Consider the following 21,120-nt stretch of genomic DNA (forward strand, 5'->3'; position numbering starts at 1 on the left):
AATAAAGACCTCTGTGCCCCCTCCATAGTAATAAAGACCTCTGTGCCCCCTCCATAGTAATAAAGTCCTCTGTGCCCCCTCCATAGTAATAAAGTCCTCTGTGCCCCCTCCATAGTAATAAATAGTCCTCTGTGCCCCCTCCATAGTAATAAAGTCCTCTGTGCCCCCTCCATAGTAATAAAGTCCTCTGTGCCCCCTCCATAGTAATAAAGTCCTCTGTGCCCCCTCCATAGTAATAAAGACCTCTGTGCCCCCTCCATAGTAATAAAGACCTCTGTGTCCCCTCCATAGTAATAGTCCTCTGTGCCCCCTCCATAGTACTAAAGTCCTCTGTGCCCCCTCCATAGTACTAAAGTCCTCTGTGCCCCCTCCATAGTACTAAAGTCCTCTGTGCCCCCTCCATAGTACTAAAGTCCTCTGTGCCCCCTCCATAGTACTAAAGTCCTCTGTGCCCCCTCCATAGTACTAAAGTCCTCTGTGCCCCCTCCATAGTAATAAAGACCTCTGTGCCCCCTCCATAGTAATAAAGTCCTCTGTGTCCCCTCCATAGTAATAAAGTCCTCTGTGTCCCCTCCATAGTAATAAAGTCCTCTGTGCCCCCTCCATAGTAATAAAGTCCTCTGTGCCCCCTCCGTAGTAATAAAGTCCTCTGTGCCCCCTCCATAGTAATAAAGTCCTCTGTGTCCCCTCCATAGTAATAAAGTCCACTGTGTCCCCTCCATAGTAATAAAGTCCACTGTGCCCCCTCCATAGTAATAAAGTCCACTGTGCCCCCTCCATAGTAATAAAGTCCACTGTGCCCCCTCCATAGTAATAAAGTCCTCTGTGCCCCCTCCGTAGTAATAAAGTCCTCTGTTACCCCACTGGATTTAAAACAAAAAACCACAGTAACTACTCGCCTTGTCCCGTTCCTGAAGCCCACAGTCCTCTCTTCCCTGCAGGCACAGATCGCTCTGCAGCACTGTGTGAGCGGAGCTTATGCAGATTACCGGATGCAGGCTCCGCCCACACCTGCTGGCAGCACACCATTCAGAGTGAAGAAGGGGAGGAGCACGAGGAGCAGTAGGCGACAGGACCCAGCTGTATCGATGGAAGCGCTCATTGCTTCTGGGATCTGGCAGCTGTGCTGTGGGCCCCGGCACTTGCCCGGGTATGCCGGGTGCTGACACCGGCCTTGGGGCCAACACACTTCTGAATCCAGGTCCCGGCACTGGACAAGAACTCACCCGGCTTGAGGTTATGCAGCTACCGATCGAGGGACAGGCAGAGTTACATCTTGCGCATGCTGGTGAGCTATATTCTTCCTGCACTCCCTCATACATCACCATGGTGCAGTGCGTAACCCCAAATGTAAAGGGACTCAACTCCAACTCCAAGAGGAGACTTTTGCTTTTGGAGTTGAAATCCCTCAAGGCGGACATAGGCCTCTTTCACACGGGCGTTGCGGAAAAATGTGCGGGTGCGTTGCGGGAACACCCGCGATTTTTCCGCACGAGTGCAAAACATTGTAATGCGTTTTGCACTCACGTGAGAAAAATCGCGCATGTTTGGTACCCAAACCTGAACTTCTTCACAGAAGTTCGGGCTTGGGATCGGTGTTCTGTAGATTGTATTATTTTCCCTTATAACATGGTTATAAGGGAAAATAATAGCATTCTGAATACAGAATGCAAAGTAAAATAGCACTGGAGGGGTTAAAATAAATAAATAAATCATTTAACTCACCTTAATCCACTTGCTCGCGTAGCCCGGCATCTCCTTGTGTCTCCTTTGTTGAAGGACCTGTGATGACGTCACTCTGGTCATCACATGGTACGTCACATGATCTTTTACCATAGTGAATCACTGACTTCCTCCCTACATTAAAAAAGTTTTATTATACTCACAAGCAGAAACTTGATTAAAACGTATGTATAAAATCACAAAGGTGCACAATCTCAGGTATCGCACGACCCCGGGTTTCGCTTACGCGCTTCTTCAGGAGTGAACACCTGCACTCCAAATGACCAACCTCATAAACCCCTCATAATCCCACCCCATTATCCACAATTAAAACCCCAAATCACTATGAACAAAGAAAGTAAAAACAAAAACATCCTCATTAATCTATTTTTACCCTCCACTCTTGTACATAATATCTATAAAGGAAATGCGCCGCTATCATTCACCAAGGTAACCGGTCACATGATAACAAACGTGATCCAGGTCACCTGACAGAATCCAACCAATGACCCCTTACAACTGCAGGTCCTACCTCAATAGCACTTCCGGTATGTAACGTATAGAACTAAATTAAGCATGGTTTCAAATCGCACTCAATATTTAGTCCATTAGGTCGTCGCGTCCCTAGATTGTACATCCACTCCACCTCCCTCTTATAAATTTTTGTTACATAATCGCCCCCTCGCCAATGAGTTTTAACTAATTCCACACCCATAAAACGCAGTCCCTTAGGGTTCTTCTGATGGCATCTCGCAAAATGAATGGGAACACCATGCGTTTCTAGTCCTTTCTTTATATAGCGTATATGCTCTTGGATTAGTGGTTCTCCCTACGTACTGGAGGCCGCAAGGGCACTCCAGTACGTAGATCACCCCTGTACTTTCGCATGGGATGCTCCCCTTTACCTTAAACACTCGTTCACTTCTACGGACACGTATCACCCGCGTCGTCCGCAATCTATCACTTCTGCTCCTATTTTTGCAAGGGAGACAGAATCCACACCAGGTAACTTTATCCTCTCTTTTCCTCTCATCACTCTTAGTGCTCATGCACACGACCGTTGTTGTGTTCCGTTCCGCAAAATGGGGTTCCGTTGTTCCGTGATCCGTTTCCGTGTGTCTTCCTTTATTTTTGGAGGACCACCAGACATATAGGAATGTAAAAAAAAGTCTAAGACAGGTTTGCCATGCAAATGATAGGAAAAAAACGGACGTGGATGACAATCTTGTGTGCCTCCGCGTTTTTTAGCGGTCCCATTGACTTTAACTGTTTTCCGCGAAAATAATAGGACAGGTTATATTTTTTTGATGGACTGGAACCACGGATCACGGACGCGGATGTCAAACGGTGCATTAGCCGAGTTTTCAACTGACTCATTAAAAATCAATGGGTCCGCAGAAAATCACGAAAAACGGCGCAACGGACACGGAATAAAACAACGGTCGTGTGCACGAGGCCTTAAGTTCAGAATATGTACTAACTGCCGAAGATTAGGGGCCTTCTTAAAGATGACAACTGGATGCTCGGGAAGGACTCTTAAAATGGGGTCATTCTTCAATATCCCCCAACTTTTTCTAATTGTGTTTTTTATTTTACCTGCGTTTGTGTTAAATTGCGTTAAAAAACTAAACTTAAAAACATTATCGCCTTCCACTTCTTCCACATTTTTCCTCTTTCCAATTCCTTCAACCTCCTCCCTCCATTTATTCCATTCTCCCTCATCATAACCTTTTTCTAGGGACCGATCTTTAACGATCTGACTGCCTTTGTTCTGTACAGATTGTCGCAGCAAGGTCGGGAGTCGCAATTCTCATATCAGCCCACAGTCGCCTGAGAACAGACTCCGCAATATTAGACCCACAGGGGCGCTACGTCATTCTGAGAGGCAAACTTACAAGTCAATCGCGCTTTGTAATCTATATGCCCCGAACTCATCTCAGATCCATTTCCTTAGCAGGGTGTTCCGTAAGGCTTTCGCATTCTCTGACCCACTGGTCCTACTAGAAGGAGACTTTAACGTTATTTTCTCGGACTCTAAGGACAGATTGGCCCTATCAGGTAGGCCCTTGAACCCCATCGCAACCAGATTTTCGCAAATTAATCATGCGATACTCCTTTATATGACTTTTGGCGACTAAATCACCCCACTGATAGGTCATTTTCTTTCTACTCTGCTCCCCATGGTACCCATACTCGAATTGATTTCTTTCTTGGAACCATCTCCACCCTCCGTGTGATGAAAGGAGCCACAATGGGTCGACTTACTTGGTCCGACCATGCCCCTGTAATGGTCCGAATTGACCTTGGTTTGGGACGTGCCATTGGCGACATTGTTACGGGAAGAATTGCGCAGTCTTCTCAAGTCTTACTTTGAGCTTAATGAGGGGTCGGTGATGGATGTACTTTCCCTGTCGGAGGCCCATAAGTCGGTAATGAGAGGGCATTGTATCGCCCTGGGCACAAGATTAAAAAAAGGACTCATTAGATACGGTGCGATCACTAAAATCTCGCTTGCATAACTTGGAGGAGGCATCCTACCTGTCGCACACTTAAACACATAGTTGACACCCGATCCCACTTGCATAGGATAGCAATGGGTAGGATCGACAAACAATTGTTATACACTCGACAACGGTATTACGCATGGCAGAATAAGCCTCATACGTTGTTAGCCAAGCAACTAAGAAATCGCCCCCCACAATCAGTGAGTTAAGGGAGCGGACGGGACGGTCCACTATGATCCCAAGGATATTGCTGAGCGATTCTCGACCTACTATACCGCCCTCTATAATTTGCCCAGTGATCTCCCCCGAATGAAGGGACCAGAGAGCGCTTATTGCAGACATACCTGACCTCATGTAACCTCCCCACCCTGACGACCACGTTGCTGCCGTTAATGGCCCTGTAACTGTGGATGAGATTGAGGAGGTAATTGACCACTTACCGGAGGCCAAATCCCCGGGCCCCGATGGCTTTTCCTATAAATATTATATACAGGTTACAAAGTAATGTATCAATATACTATGTGAAAAAAGTTCCTAAAAAAGTAAGAAAAAACCCACTCAGTGTACATGAATACACCTATACCGAAAATGAACTGAGACTAAACGGGTATATCATCAAAATATAAATTCTTTATTAAATACAAATTACATATATAAAAAGAGAACATGATACATCAGATAAAAACGGACCACACCCGAGGAGGTATCAGCACGTACATATAGAGGAAAAAGATAAATCGTCTCGCTCCATCTGTGTCCACAGTTGATATGTATACTGTATATATATATATATATATATATATATATATATGAACATATAGCACCCTAAGGGTATAAAGTGCATGTAATAGAGTAAATCTCCACATCAACAGGCGGTCACAGACGGCACAGCCAAGTGCATAGTAACAACTAAATCTCCGTGTCCATAGATAGGCAGCCGTGGCGCAGTAACAAGGTTACCAAAGGAGCCTAAATGAAATATTCTCAAAGACCAAGGCTAAAAAATGTATAACAAGTCCATGAACAACCACATCACTTAACCTCATAATAATCCATAGTGTAATCGCATGCCCATTGTATTATTAGTGCACCCCCAGAGGAAGGCATTGCTTCGGGGTACGTGGCTTTCCTGAGGTGGATATCCCTAATACAATGGGTATGCCATTACACGATGTCTTATTAGGCCGTGTCTTTCACTTTGCGGACATTGTAGACCCGTTCACTAGGGACCTAATACCTTTCTCAGCTGTTCAGAGCAAATATAACCTCCCCTCCTCGACCAGTTATTTCTATGTTCAGATCAGACACTTTGCCCAATCTATCTTCTCAGGGTCCAAGGTCCCTCTCCCGAAGGCATTTGAACGTCTTTGTAGAAGAGGGGTGCATATGAAGGGGTTAATACAGTCCTGATCAAAAGTTTAAGACCACTTGAAAAATGGCAAAAAATCCTATTTATCATGGCTGGATCTTAACGAGGTTCCAAGTAGAGCTTCACCATGCAACAAGAAGAGATGGGAGTGAGACATTTTTTGAGCATTCAATTAATTGAAAACAACGAATAAACTGAAACAGGCTGTTTTTCTGCTGATCAAAAGTTTAGGACCACACCTCCAAAAAAAAAACTAAACCCCCCCCCCCCCCAAAACAGAAATCCAACCTCCAAACATGAGTAGCTCCAACCTCCAGTAATGAGTAGCTCTGCCGTTATGGTGTCGGCATGCTTGATGCAAGCGTTTCCATGAGGTGAGTGGGAACATTTCTCCAAGTGGTGAAGATGGCCGCACGAAGGCCATCTACTGTCTGGAACTGTTGTCCATTTCTGTAAACTTCCCTTGCCACCCATCCCCAAAGGTTCTCAATTGGATTTAGATCAGGGGAACACGCAGGATGGGCCAAAAGAGTGATGTTATTCTCCTGGAAGAAGTCCCTTGTCCTGCGGGCATTGTGTACTGTAGCGTTGTCCTGTTACCACACAGACGAGGGCCCTCAGCCATGAGGAATGCTCTCTGCCACATCTGGACATAGCCAGCGGCCGTTTGACGCCCCTGCACTTCCTGAAGCTCCATTGTTCCACTGAAGGAAGAAGCCCCCCAGACCATTATGGCGCCCCCTCCACTGTGGGGCGTAGAAAACATCTCAGGTGGGATCTGCTTGTCCTGCCAGTAACGGTGGAAACCATCAGGACCATCAAGGTTACATTTTTTCTCATCAGAGAATAAACCTTTCTTCCACCTTTGAATGTCCCATGTCTGGTGCTCTCTTGCAAAGTCCAAACGAGCAGTTCTGTGGCGTTCAAGGAGACAAGGTCTTTGAAGACGTTTTTTGTTTTTGAAGCCCTTCAGTTTCAGATGACGTCTGATGGTTATGGGGCTGCAGTCAGCACCAGTAAGGGACGTAATTTGGGTCGAGGATCGTCCAGTGTCTTGACGGACAGCCAATTGGATCCTCCGGCTCATCGCTGATGACATTTTTTTGGGTCTTCCACTTGACTTTTTTCTTCCATAACCCTCAGGATCATTTAAGAAATTCCAAATGACTGTCTTCCTGCGTCCCACCTCAGCAGCGATGGCGGCTGTGAGAGACCCTGCTTATGCAGCTCAACAACCCAACCACCTTCAAAAAGGGAGAGTTTTTTGCCTTTGCCATCACAACGTGTGACTACCTGACAGAAAATGACAATGAATCCACATCTGTGCACAGATTTGGCCTTTTAAAGGCATGTGGTCCTAAAATTTGGATCAGCTGAAAAACAGACGGTTTCAGTTTATTCGTTATTTTCATTAAATTGAACGCTCAAAAAATGTTTTGTCTCCCTCCCATTTCTTCTTGTTGCATGGTGAAGCTCTACTTGGAACCTCGTTAAGATCCAGCCATGATACATAGGATTTTTTACCATTTTTCAAGTAGTCTTAAACGTTTAATCAGGACTGTATCTGAGATCTACTCCATTCTGATGACCCCCCTCCCCGAAACGAATTCAAAGACACTCTTATATGGTCCGATGGGAGGAGAGCAGCTAAGTCTTCAATGTCAGTTTTCTGCCAAGAGAACCAGTATAAAATCCTAATGTACTGGTGTCATACCCCTGAATCCCGCAGTCACGGAGGTTTGCTGGAGATGTGGGACAACTAGGGGAACGCTGCACCACATTTTCTGGGGCTGCCCCTTGATACGCACCTTTTGGTCCAGAGTCAGCGCTCTTTTGAGTGATATCTGTGGTTGCAGCATACCCCCTGACCCCATATCCTTCCTACTTAATATCACCCCAACTCATATAAGGAAACCCTCCCTTAAACTGTTAATACAAGTACTGACTGCAGCCCGATTCTGGAAGCGATCTGACTCCCTAGAATCCCCGACCTATATGCTAAGGTGACAGAGGTGCGGACCCTGGAGTATACGACTGCTGACTACTCCAAGCCATTTGGGATGTTTGGGACAATTATTGGGCTAATAGGGCATATTACCCGCACTGAATCCGGACCCATTCATTTCATTGGGTCTGTGTACATGAGCGGTTTTTTTCACGCATCAGTTCTGCAGCCGGTTCTATATTCGGTGTTTCTCACGCAGCCCTGGCCTCATAGAAGTAAATGGGGCTTCAGTGAAAAACGCATTGTATCCGGAATCAAGTGCGGATGCAATGCGTTTTTCCCATAGTGCACCGCCTGAAAGTCTCCTTAGGTTAAATGATCATTGCAGTGAAGGTACTGCTGTGTGTACAGGGTCTTATAGGTGGGCTGCTCTTTGGTAGAAGTCTGAGTGCATGCTGTGTGTGTTTTTTTTTTTTTTTCCAGAAATGGAAATGTTATGCTACTACATCTGCACAAATTTAAACTGATTTCTCCTGCCACTGGGAGGCAGGAGAAATCAGTTTAAATTTGTGCAGATGTAGTAGCATAACATCTCCAAAAAGTGTCAGTAGGAATCAGTTTATTATCATATTGCTGCGTCCAACAAAATATCCACTGGGTGTCAGAAGAGAGATCAGTTTATTATGAGGTGAATGTAGTACCACAGAATGTCCACTGGGTGTCAGAAGAGAGATCAGTTTATTATGAGGTGAATGTAGTACCACAGAATGTCCACTGGGTGTCAGAAGAGAGATCAGTTTATTATGAGGTGAATGTAGTACCACAGAATGTCCACCGGGTGTCAGAAGAGAGATCCGTTTATTATGAGGTGAATGTAGTACCACAGAATGTCCACTGGGTGTCAGAAGAGAGATCAGTTTATTATGAGGTGATGGTCAATGTACACCTGAGTATCTAAGACTTGTATGTAACTGGTCCTGGTCAATGTACACCTGAGTATCTAAGACTTGTACGTAACTGGTCCTGGTCAATGTACACCTGAGTATCTAAGACTTGTATGTAACTGGTCCTGGTCAATGTACACCTGAGTATCTAAGACTTGTATGTAACTGGTCCTGGTCAATGTACACCTGAGTATCTAAGACTTGTATGTAACTGGTCCTGGTCAATGTACACCTGAGTATCTAAGACTTGTATGTAACTGGTCCTGGTCAATCTACACCTGAGTATCTAAGACTTGTATGTAACTGGTCCTGGTCAATGTGCACCTGAGTATCTAAGACTTGTATGTAACTGGTCCTGGTCAATGTACACCTGAGTATCTAAGACCTGTACGTAACTGGTCCTGGTCAATGTACACCTGAGTATCTAAGACTTGTATGTAACTGGTCCTGGTCAATGTACACCTGAGTATCTAAGACTTGTATGTAACTGGTCCTGGTCAATGTACACCTGAGTATCTAAGACTTGTATGTAACTGGTCCTGGTCAATGTACACCTGAGTATCTAAGACTTGTATGTAACTGGTCCTGGTCAATGTACACCTGAGTATCTAAGACTTGTACGCAACTGGTCCTGGTCAATATACACCTGAGTATCTAAGACTTGTACGTAACTGGTCCTGGTCAATGTGCACCTGAGTATCTAAGACTTGTATGTAACTGGTCCTGGTCAATCTACACCTGAGTATCTAAGACTTGTACGTAACTGGTCCTGGTCAATGTACACCTGAGTATCTAAGACTTGTATGTAACTGGTCCTGGTCAATGTGCACCTGAGTATCTAAGACTTGTATGTAACTGGTCCTGGTCAATGTACACCTGAGTATCTAAGACTTGTACGTAACTGGTCTTGGTCAACATACACCTGAGTATCTAAGACTTGTATGTAACTGGTCCTGGTCAATGTACACCTGAGTATCTAAGACTTGTACGTAACTGGTCCTGGTCAATGTACACCTGAGTATCTAAGACTTGTATGTAACTGGTCCTGGTCAATGTATACCTGAGTATCTAAGACTTGTACGTAACTGGTCCTGGTCAATGTACACCTGAGTATCTAAGACTTGTATGTAACTGGTCCTGGTCAATGTACACCTGAGTATCTAAGACTTGTATGTAACTGGTCCTGGTCAATGTACACCTGAGTATCTAAGACTTGTATGTAACTGGTCCTGGTCAATGTACACCTGAGTATCTAAGACTTGTACTCGTTCTCTAGATGCCGTCACTGTAAATCGGATCTGATCATCAAGTACTGAAGGAATTCCATTAATGTCTCCATAGATCCAATCCAAATGAGGAAAATGTCTTCTACGTACCTCCACCATGTACTTGGTTGACCCTGGGATTTTCCATTTTTGCGTTTTTGTTTTTCCCTCCCCGCCTTTCCATAGTCCTAACGTTTTTATTTTTCCATTCACATAGCCTTAAGAGGGCTTATTTTTTTGCGGGACAGGTTGTACTTTCTAATGGCACCATTTACAGATTCATACCATGTAGTGGGGAGCGGGCAAAAAATTCCAAATGGGGTAGAATTGGGAAAAAACTTTTTTTTGTTGTTTACACTGTTCACTATGAGATAAAATTGAGCTGCTATCTTCATTCTCCAGGTCAGTACGGTTCCAACGATACCACACTTGAATAATTTTTCTTGCGTTTTAATACTGAAATAAAAATTAAAACCTTTGAGGAAAAATAAATACATTTTTACAACCATATTCTGACTCCTATAACTTTTTTGTAGCTATGTGTACGGGGGGGCTGTGTGAGGGCTCACTTTTTGCAGGACGATCTATGCGACTTTTTGAAGAGACAAAAAATGGCAAATTGGCTGTTTTTATTTTTTTCCTGCTACGCCAATTGCCGTATGCCATTAATATTGTTATATTTTAATAGTATGGGCATTTTTGCACGCAGCGATGCCCATGATGTATTTAGTATTTATTTTTTTATTTTAAGGAAAGGGGGGTGATTTGAACTTTTCAGTTTTTTTTTATTTGTTTTTTATGTTTGTAAAAACATTTTTAAACTTTTTTTTTCACCTTGGGTGACAATAACCGGCAGACATTCGATTGCCCATAGTATTCAGTGATGGCTAAATAGCCATCATTGAAGACCTCATTTGCACTATAGCGATACAAGGCTGCCACCTAGTGGCCTGTATTGATATATAAATCTAATTGACTCGGAAGCCAGCTTGGGGCTTTGGTCAATTAGATTGAAGTAACAGGTTCCCCGATTTTAGCCGGGGAACGCTGTTACCGGACCGGAAGCGCGCGACTTCCAGTTCCGGTCTGCACAGATGCAAGCAGCTGCGGCATCTGAAAGGTAAGATGTATGTGATCGCTATTTACAAAGCAGAGACCCCGCGGCTAAGGCGCCCGCTGCACGCGCGAGCGGGCGCCATGTTTAGAGACCGGACCCATGACGCACAGCTACGTCATGGGTCCTTATGGGGTTAACACAATTCAAATTTTCCATCAAATTGCATTAAAAATAAATACAAACTCATAATTGCAACGTCCATTTGAGCGCGAAGAGGCTGCAGCGGCCATGTTGCTAGAGGATCCGCGACAACGTCTCATGCGCAGAGACGTATGATGTCACCACGCCGGCCAACGTCGAGATTTGGCGCTGGTTCTTCAAGCAAGATGGCCGCGGCGGCATCTTTGCACTCAAATGGATGCGGTGAGTGCAATCTCAGAGTTGTATCTTAATGGATTAACCCCTAACATGCTGTGATCAGCTATTAATAAGGCCTCTGAGATGGTGGGAGGCACGATCGGCATTCCCTGTCACTGTACCCACTATTTATTAAGAAATGCGATTCGTCTATAAGCGATTAATATTATTATTATTTTTTCGAAAGCAAGGTTTCTCCGTGAAGCGAAGTTGCCTTAAGAAAGTCCCGATCTGTAGCCGTCCCAGTAGTCAGGACCCCAGCGATCAGATACTGGTGACATCTAGCAGATAAATCCTCATATAAAGGGTCACAGCAGAACGCAGACACGTGTGGGACCAGCACAGACGCCTTCTGCCGACAAACGCACTCGTTACGTAGGTAAACATATTGTGCTATGATTGTGCCCGCTGTCATTTACACTTCTCATAGTCCCGAAGAGTCCTAATATTTTTTTGTATGAAGGAAAAAATTAGGCCGTCCTGCATCGTGACTAAGTGTCGTAACGAATCTGTCCGTAAAGGACAAAGTCCAAACATCATTATGCAAACTGTTCCGCATGATGTATCGCGGCGGCACAAACAGGACAAACTTTTGAAGACATTCACGCTCAGGTAATAAGTCAAACAATATGTCATTTGTTCCGAACACTTTGCTCATGATTGTTATCGAGTGACTCACTATGGAAAAGTATTGAACCCTGATGTTAGTCCTACGACGTTTCCAGCCGTAGTGAGCGGAGAGTCCGTTATTGAGGAAAGTCCAAAGTGCGTGAAAATATTACTCCATGTGAATCCTTTCAAATAGAAATTGTACTTTGTATTTTGTCACAATCAATAAGTGAAGTGGAAGTGTCAGAACAAACAGAACGTAGCTCAGCGGACCCGATGACGTAGCTCGGCGGACCCGATGACGTAGCTCGGCGGACCCGATGACGTAGCTCGGCGGACCCGATGACGTAGCTCGGCGGACCCGATGACGTAGCTCGGCGGACCCGATGACGTAGCTCGGCGGACCCGATGACGTAGCTCGGCGGACCCGATGACGTAGCTCGGCGGACCCGATGACGTAGCTCGGCGGACCCGATGACGTAGCTCGGCGGACCCGATGACGTAGCTCGGCGGCCCCGATGACGTAGCTCGGCGGACCCGATAATGTCTACACCTTTACATCTAGGGGTAAGGAGAGTCCTGATGTTCCCAGAACATTGCTTCGCTAACATTCCCTGAGACTTCAGACATTTCAGAAGGAATATGTCCGTTATCACCAACATCCAAAGTTTTGCCTTGCCTGAAGAGTCTGAAGAAAGTGAGGATAACCAATCTCTCTATGTCCCAGAAAAGAGCAGTTTGGATGCGTCACATCAATATCTTCTGGAAGAAGAAACTCCGTCTTCCAATCAATGCATTCAAACCTTGTGCGTTGAAAACTTAGTTACTGGAAAAAAGATTATTGCCGTTTGAGAGTTTCCGCGAACAAAAGTTAAGTGTCAAAGTCACACAGATTGTCACTTTTTGGTTAAATCACGGACCAAACATTATGATGGTTTAAGGGTTTGAAACACAACCCAAGATTGGACGTAACTCTGCAGGCAACGTATTGACGGCAGCGTCGATGCTATTTTCTGGACAAAATTTCCACAAAATTAAAGAGTTTTTTTTTTACATTTTGGAAAAAAACCTACTACCAATACTGTTTCCAGCTTGGGAAAAAGAAAAAATAAATTTTATAGATTCTAAAAAGTTTGTGACGGTCAGCGCCGAATGCTGTATTTATACAATAACGGACCTCGTAACTAAAAAGATAGCGGATTTCGAGGTGGTTTAGACACTCAATGCTTCATCTTCTGTTGCAATGGGGAAGTTTGGGTTTGATTGTGTTCTCCGAAGAATTCTAAATAGTGGTTTGAAGGTTAACATTTTTGCATCTGATCGCCATGTTGGAATTCAAAAGAAGACTAAAAATGATTATCCGACAGTACTAATACAATTAGACGCCAAACCCTTAAACAAAAACTAAAATTCTGTAAAGAAATAACTCCATGGATTGGAAAAATTATCCTACATTTTTGGTGGAGTCTCCAAACTTGTAACAACTCTCCAGAACTACTGCAAGAAAAACGTCTCTCTCTCTACTGCATCACATTACAAACGGGGAGGCGATTTGTACTCCGAACGCAAACACAGAAACGGAAAGAGACGTATTATGGCTAAAGATACACAAAGATTGAAGAAATTGTCAAGTGACCTGCCTCATCTCGCACCAGGAGACCTCGAGAGCTTCCACGGCCTGGCTTTAAAATACCGAAGTAAGCGGATTCCCTTTGGGATTGACGGCACGGAAGCACGAAGCAAACTAGCCGCACTAACACGCGATAATAATGTTGGCCGTAAGAGAGCATTAGTCAATGTGGCCCAAAAAAAATAATACAGTGGCACAAGGAGCTGTTCGTACTGCTTTGAAAATACCAAAAAGCCAAAGGGAGATTGATCGTTCGCAATGTTTCCGAAAAAGTAAAATCTTTACGCTATAAAACTTGTGAAAGTTGAAATCTCTAGTGGTCGGTTGTCACGAGCACCTACTTTACCTCCTAATCGTTGGAATCTAGAGCGAGGGCGTAAGGATGACATAAAAAGACACCAGCTAACTCGTTTTAGATGCAGGGCCGGGGCGGACGAGCATCAAATTTTGGATTTCTCTTAAAAAGGTCCATTTGGAATGAAAATATTGTACGGATATCGGACCGCTTTGTGACGATCCGGATAGCTGGCGTTCTGGATACTATTACTTACATGGAGGAAAATGTCTACAATTCTTCAAATAGTATTAAAATCTGTATTTGCTGTCGCTAGTATGTATCTTCTTTGTTTATTAGTTCAGTTATGTTTACTTCTGGAGGTTTTCTTCCTAACTCAGCTTTATGTGGTGAGAAGCATGGTCATTCAACCAGCCTAAGGTGACACAGGCTCATGTGTAGGGAACATTATTGTAATATACTTTATTTAGGGAAAACTTTTATTCGGAGCCTCACTAAAGGACGTCCTTCTTCTATTAGCGTAGGAGACACGGCTGCGCGGGAGCCTTACGTGTTACATGTACATAGTGTTATATATACATTCCTCTAGTATGTAATATAATCTTCTACAGTATGTTTGTGCTCGCCGTCAGTGAGCCTCCCCCCTACCCTCCAGGCTGACTAATGAACGAGCCGCCGGGAGCGTTGGCGTTACACCTAGAGGCTCTGCTCTCTCTGCAACTGCCGCGCCCTCTACAGGGCCAGACAATGAAAACGGGATCACACCTGGGTCTGTCCATCAAAGTAGAGAGGAGAACCTCTAGGTGTAACAGCAACGCCGCCGTCGCGCCTTGTGGTTCATGAGAATATAGAAAGACATGGGGCCCACACAGGGGCCTTCAGCTGCCAGGGCTCACGTAAGGCTACTGTCACACTAGCGTTGTTGGATTCCGTTGCCGGAACTGCCTGCCGGATCCGTAAACAAATGAAATCCGTTTGCATCCGTCTGACAAATGCATTGAAATAACGGATCCGTCTCTCCGGACAAAAATCCTGAACACTTGCCGGAATGCAGGACACGGCATTCATTTCCATTGAAATGCATTAATGCCAGATCCGGCCCCAAGTGTTCCATCAAAACGCATCTGGTTTTGCGGTCTGCGCATACCTTTAAAAATGTGAAAAAGATAAATACCGGATCCGTTTTTCCGGAGAGACGGATCTGGTATTGCAATGCATTTGTGAGACGGAGCCGCATCCAGATCCGTCTACAAATGGTATCCGTTTGCGTACAGATTGCCGGAATCCAGCGACGCTAGTGTGAAAGTGCCCTCACAGCGGCGCCCGCGTTCCTCCTAGAGGCTCATTTGCATATCTAAAAACATTCCTTTTCTCTGCAGTGCGGACACGTGTGAACGTAGGGCCACCACAGATGTCTTCAGCTGCAGGGGCGGACTGGGAACTTAAAGTGGCTCCGGAAAAAATACTAAAAGTGGCCCCATGTTGTAGTCGGGTCCAAATTGATGGAAGGCAGGGCCAGCAAAACCGTATTGTGGCGCATTATACCGCCAAATACCACAGTCTGTCACAAAAAGATCCACTGGTCAACCGTGAGGAGGATTCAGGCGGCCCACTGGGAAATTTCCATGTAAGGTCTATGGCCAATTCGCCCCTGTTCATCCGCCAAGCGCACTAACAGGTCAGCCAGTGTCATAGGTACAAAACTGCTGACAGATGCCCTTTATACAAAAACAGATGGCTTAACGTTTATTTGTAACTATTTAAATTCATGAATGTTATTTATACCAGTACTCTCATTCTTCTTCTACAATGCACTGTCCGATTTCAGAATTCGGACCGCTGCTGATGGCGAGACACACTTCTTTAGTATTACAGAATAAGACAAATAATTATAAACCATCGGCCTTTTTAGTAAAGAGAACATGTCATCTCATTTTACACGACCAAGTCCCCAGCGGGAATCGTGCACTCAGTGAGATAGGGATCCTGTGTCCGAGACCAGGGCATGATCCTGATAGAGACAGATTGATAATGATTAGGTCCTAAGAAAAAATGGTTTCTATCACCGACCCGGATAAACGTATAAAGAAAAAAAAAAAATGCCAGAAGCTGTACAAAAACCTAAGCTGATGAGCTGTGAAGCCGCCTCTTCTCTCCTTCCTCTCGATGTGATGATGATAACCTTATAGCTTATAAAATGATCACCTTCAGTGTGTGTGAGTGCTGCTGTTAATATTCCGATGTTAGCGGTTTCAAAAACTGACTGCGCTTGGCCTCCAACCCCCCGAAAGCAAATCGTTAATTTCTAACGATAATTTGTTTTCCCTTAGTCCTAACAGCAGCACAGATGGGGTTAACTGCCCCTGTGGACTGGTAGGACCGGCGGAATTTTAATGAGCCCAAGAACCAATAAACGATCTTCAGCTCCCTGAAAGGGAGGAGATCACCCCCCAGCCCACCGTGTTTTTAACAAGCATAATGTATTTAGGGTGGGATATTTGTGTGCTGCTGTTAGGACTAAGGGAAAACAAATTATCGTTAGAAATTAACGATTCCCTTACGTCCTCAACAGCAGCACAGATGGGGAGATAGCAAGAAGAATCCCCTAGGGAGGGTCCTCATGCCTGGCAGAACTAGGAACAGTCTGCCCAAAAGCCGAAAACTCTGCCATCCTAGCATCTATCCTATAATGGGAGATGAAGGTTGACTCAGAGCTCCAGGAGGCCGCCTTACAGATCAACTCTAAGGGGAGGAGTCTTCTCTCCGCAACCGAGGTGGAGACCCCCCTAGTAAAATGGGCCCTCACAAACTCAGGAAGATCTAAGGATTGGGAGACGAAAGCTTCCATAATGGCCTCCTTGATCCAGCGACTAATGGTGGCTTTAGACGCTTTACGGCCTTTAGACTTACCGGCAAACAGGATAAAAAGATTCTCATCTATCCTGAACTCACTAGATCTATCCACATAGATCTGGAGGCATCTTGAAATATCCAGCGGGTCTCTAGCTGGAGTATCAGAGGAGGAGGCTGTAAACAAAACTGATAAAGATATTACCTGATTGATGATCTGGAAAGTAGGCACCTTAGGCCTGAAGTAAGGTAAAAACTTCAGGAGTACTCTATCCTGTAGAAAAATAATGTACGGGTGAATTGCGGAGAAAGCCTGCAATTCAGAAACTCTTTTGGCTGAAGCTATAGCCAGAAGAAAGACCATCTTTAAAGTCAAAAATTTAAAATTTACCTCCTCCAAGGGCTCGAAGGGGGGAGATGCTAGCCCCCTGAGCACTACTGAAAGATCCCACTGGGGGATAGGTTTCAGTATAGTAGGCTTTAGTCTTTCAGCTCCCTTCAGGAAGCGTTTGATGAGTGGGTCCCGAGAATGTGGCCTGTTGAGACAGGCCGAGATGGCATAAACCTGTACCTTCAAGGTAGCTGGAGATAGGCCTCTATCTAATCCATCCTGAAGAAATTGAAGTATCGCAGGAAGGGGCGGATCTCCAGACGCCACCTGTCTGGAATCACACCATGCCTCGAAGATTCTCATGATCCTGGAGTAGGCCTTCTTTGTAGACTCTGCTCGGGAATGCGACAAAGTTCTCAGGACCGACTCGGAACGCCCTTCTATGTTGGGAAGGGACTGATCAACCTCCAGGCTGTCAGGTTGAACCTGTGCAGATCTGGGCAGAGGTGAGTGTCCCACGACACCAGGGTCTGCTCCGGGGGGAGTCTCCAGTATTGTCCCCGACTCATCTGAATGAGCTGGGTAAACCAGGATCTTCTGGGCCAAAACGGTATGATGGCTATTACCGAGGCCTGATCCTAACGGATTTTCATCAATACCCTCGGTATCATGGAAAAGGGAGGGAAGATGTAAGCCAGCCTGAACCTCCACGGTATTGACAGAGCATCTATCGCCAGGGGGTTGTCTTCCCTGTAGAGGGAACAGAACCTCATCACCTTGGCGTTGAACCTGGTTGCCATGAGATCCACTTCTGGCATACCCCATCTGTGAACTAGCTGCCTGAAGATCTCCGGATGCAGAGACCACTCCATGGTCGGTAATCCTCGACTTAAGAGGTCCGCTATCATATTGAGGGAGCCTCGAATATGAACGGCAGATAGATGGGAAAGGTTCAGCTCTGCCCACCGAAGAATTACCCCGATCTCTGACAGAAGGGGCAATGATCTTGTGCCTCCCTGTTTGTTTATATAGAGAACTGCAGTCATATTGTCTGACTGGACTTTCACTGCTTTGCCCCGGATCTGAGGCGCAAAGTGAAGGAGGGCTAGCCGGATAGCTCGCATCTCGCGAAGATTGGAGGAAAGATGCCGCTCCAGAGGAGACCAAGATCCCTGAATTGGGGATCCGTCCAGGTGAGCTCCCCAGCCTACAAGGGACGCGTCTGTAGTCAATATGACCCAAGCTGGTTAGGTCATAGACTTCCCTGCTGGTAGCTGAAACCACCATCTGAGGGAATTTCGGGTTTGACCGGACAGGGAGCACAGGGAATCTAGCCCCGCAGGGCTGCCGTTCTATAGGTGTAAGACCTCCGACTGAAGAGGACGGAGGTGCCATAGCGCCCAAGGGACCACATCCGCAGCCGCTGACATGAGCCCCAGCATCTTCATGAGAGTCCGGATAGAGACTCGACGAGGGACATAAAGGACCTTTGCCAGGTCCGGAATCCGCGCTCTCCTTTCTGGAGTCAACCGGAGGGACATCTCCACAGAGTCGACCACGAATCCTAAGTAATGGATTGAAGTCGATGGGCTCACATTCGACTTCTGCCAGTTGATAATCCAGCCTAGGCGGAAGAGAAAAGAGACTGCAACCTGAAGATGGTGGGTAAGGATCGGAACTGAAGAGGCTATGAAAAGCCAATCGTCCAGATAAGGAATAATAGTCAGTCCTTGGAGTCTCAAAGCTGCCACCACCGAAACCACCACCTTGGTGAAGATGAGGGGGGCAGAAGAGATTCCGAAGGGAAGCACGGCGAACTGAAAGTGCCTGCAAACCCCTGAAATCTGGACAGCGATGCTGAGGAGTTTCCGGGAAGCGGAATGGATCGGAATGTGAAGGTACGCATCCTTGAGGTCCAGAGTAGCCATGACGTCCCCAGGATTGAGGATATGGCTGACTGACCTTATGGTTTCCATGCGAAACCTTGTTTTCCTTATAAATCGATTGAGGAATCTAAAATCGATGATCATCCGGAGATCTCCTGTCTTCTTGGGAACCAGGAACACTGGTGAATAAATCCCTAGGCCCCTCTCCCCTGCCGGTACCTCCTCTAGGGCTCCCTTGGAAATATAGTCCTGAATGTAAGATTCTAGGACCACCTGTTTGGCAGACCCGAAGTTTCGTGTGGCGATGAATCTCTCTGGGGGGAGAGAGATAAGATCTACCCGGTACCCGGCGGAAACTATGTCCTGGACCCAGGGGTCTGCAATCAACCGGCTCCAAGAGTCTTTGAAATGGGTAAGACGGCCCCCCACGGGAATCTGGGGGAGGGGTACGGGAAAATCTAGAGGAGACACTGCAGGGGCAGCAGGGCTTATCCAAGAGCCTCGAGGAGGCCCATAGTCAGGAGGGTTTTGCCTCCCTGGTGGGTTTGCGGGGGCGTCTCGGATATTTACGAGACGGCCCCCCCCAATCTCTGCGCCTAGACTGCTGCCCAGGACGACCTCCGCCCTTCTTTTCCTGTCTGGGGCGTCCCCGAAAGGGCTGCTGGGGGAGGCTCTTCCCTTTTTTATCGGAGAGCCCCTCCATTATTTTGTCCAATTCGGACCCGAATAACCTATCTGGTTCGAAGGGGAGCCCACAAAGGTTAAACTTGGATGCGTTATCCGCGATCCACGGTTTCAGCCAGAGTGGTCTGCGGGCAGCTGAAACTAGGGCCATAGTTTTGGCGGCCAGCTTCAGCTGCATCTGGGAGGAATCAACTAAAAAGTCCATAGCCAGGTTGGCTGACTTGAAGGCTGCCAGGATGTCGTCTCTTGATACGCTCTGGTCCACATCCGTATGGATTTGATTAAGCCTAGAGCGTAGATAGGTGGCTACCTCAGTGGCCGCAATGGAAGTAGATGCGGAGGCAGCGGCCGCCGCGTAACCCCTCCTAAGGGTGCACTCTGCCCTCCGGTCTAGAGGGTCCTGCAGGCTAGACCTATCGTCTGCAGGGACTAGAGTGCGCCGGGACAACTTGGCTATAGCCATGTCCACCTTGGGAACGGAACCCCACGATTCCACCAAGGGTTTAGCCATCGGGTACATGAGTCTGAATTTTCTGGTAAGCACTGGACCCTTCTCAGGCTTTTTCCACTCTGTGCGCATCACAGAGAGGAGGGTCTCATCCGCTCTAAAGACACGCTGTGTCCGACCGGCGGGATCGGAGGACTCCCCCATGTCAACATCCTGGTCCCCCGACCTGATGGACTTGAGTAACTTCTGCGTCTTTCCTGGAGGGAAAAAGCAAGAAGTAGATTCTTCTTCCTCAGAAGAAGAAGACCCCACTGAACAGGGGGTAGGTCTTTCGACCGGTGCGACCACCTCCATGGGAGTCTGAGAGGGACCTGGTAGCCTCTCATTAAGCAGCTGAACTACTCCCTTGATGGAATCATCCACGTATGTCTTGGTCCATTGGAACATCTCCTGCATCGTGGGTTCCGTGGATGCCGTGCGACAACTCTCACATCTGGAGTAAGGACAGCTGTCATCTAGGGCAGTGTTTCCCAACCAGTGTGCCTCCAGCTGTTGCAAAACTACAACTCCCAGAATGCCTGGACAGCCTTTGGCTGTGCGGGCATGCTGGGAGTTGTAGTTTTGCAACAGCTGGAGGCACACTGGTTGGGAAACACTGATCTAGGGGTGTGTTACATTCGTAACATGCCAAATGCTTCCTCTTGGCCCCAGCCTTCCGCTGATCCTGCTCCTTAGGGGAAGCCATAGTCTGTAATGGAAGAAACAAAACAGGTCATAACACCTACAATATCAGGAGGTGGAGAAAACCAGACCTTAAGGGGGCCCACCAGCACTAGAAGAAATAGAGCTGAAAGAAGAGGAAGTACAAAACCCAAGCAAAGCAATACTGCAGGAATATCACAAAGCACAGGAGAGCTCTGGAGCTAACTTGTGAAAGCAACGCAACCAGAGCACTGACTGATGGGCTCTGGGCGCTTAAAAGGAGGAAGCCCCAATGGGCGGGTTCCTGAAACGAGATCAGCACCACTCCCTTTTTTTTTTTTTCTCTTGTAGAAAACCCAGAGCCTATACTGGCTCTACCTATACGAAAATTGTCTCCCCAGACTAATCCTAAGTCCAGGATGTCCTTCTAGGGAGCCAGTTTAAAAGAAAGGGGAGTTTTAT

This window comes from Bufo bufo, chromosome 11, assembly GCF_905171765.1.
Source record: "Bufo bufo chromosome 11, aBufBuf1.1, whole genome shotgun sequence".
Classification (NCBI taxonomy): Eukaryota; Metazoa; Chordata; class Amphibia; order Anura; family Bufonidae; genus Bufo; species Bufo bufo.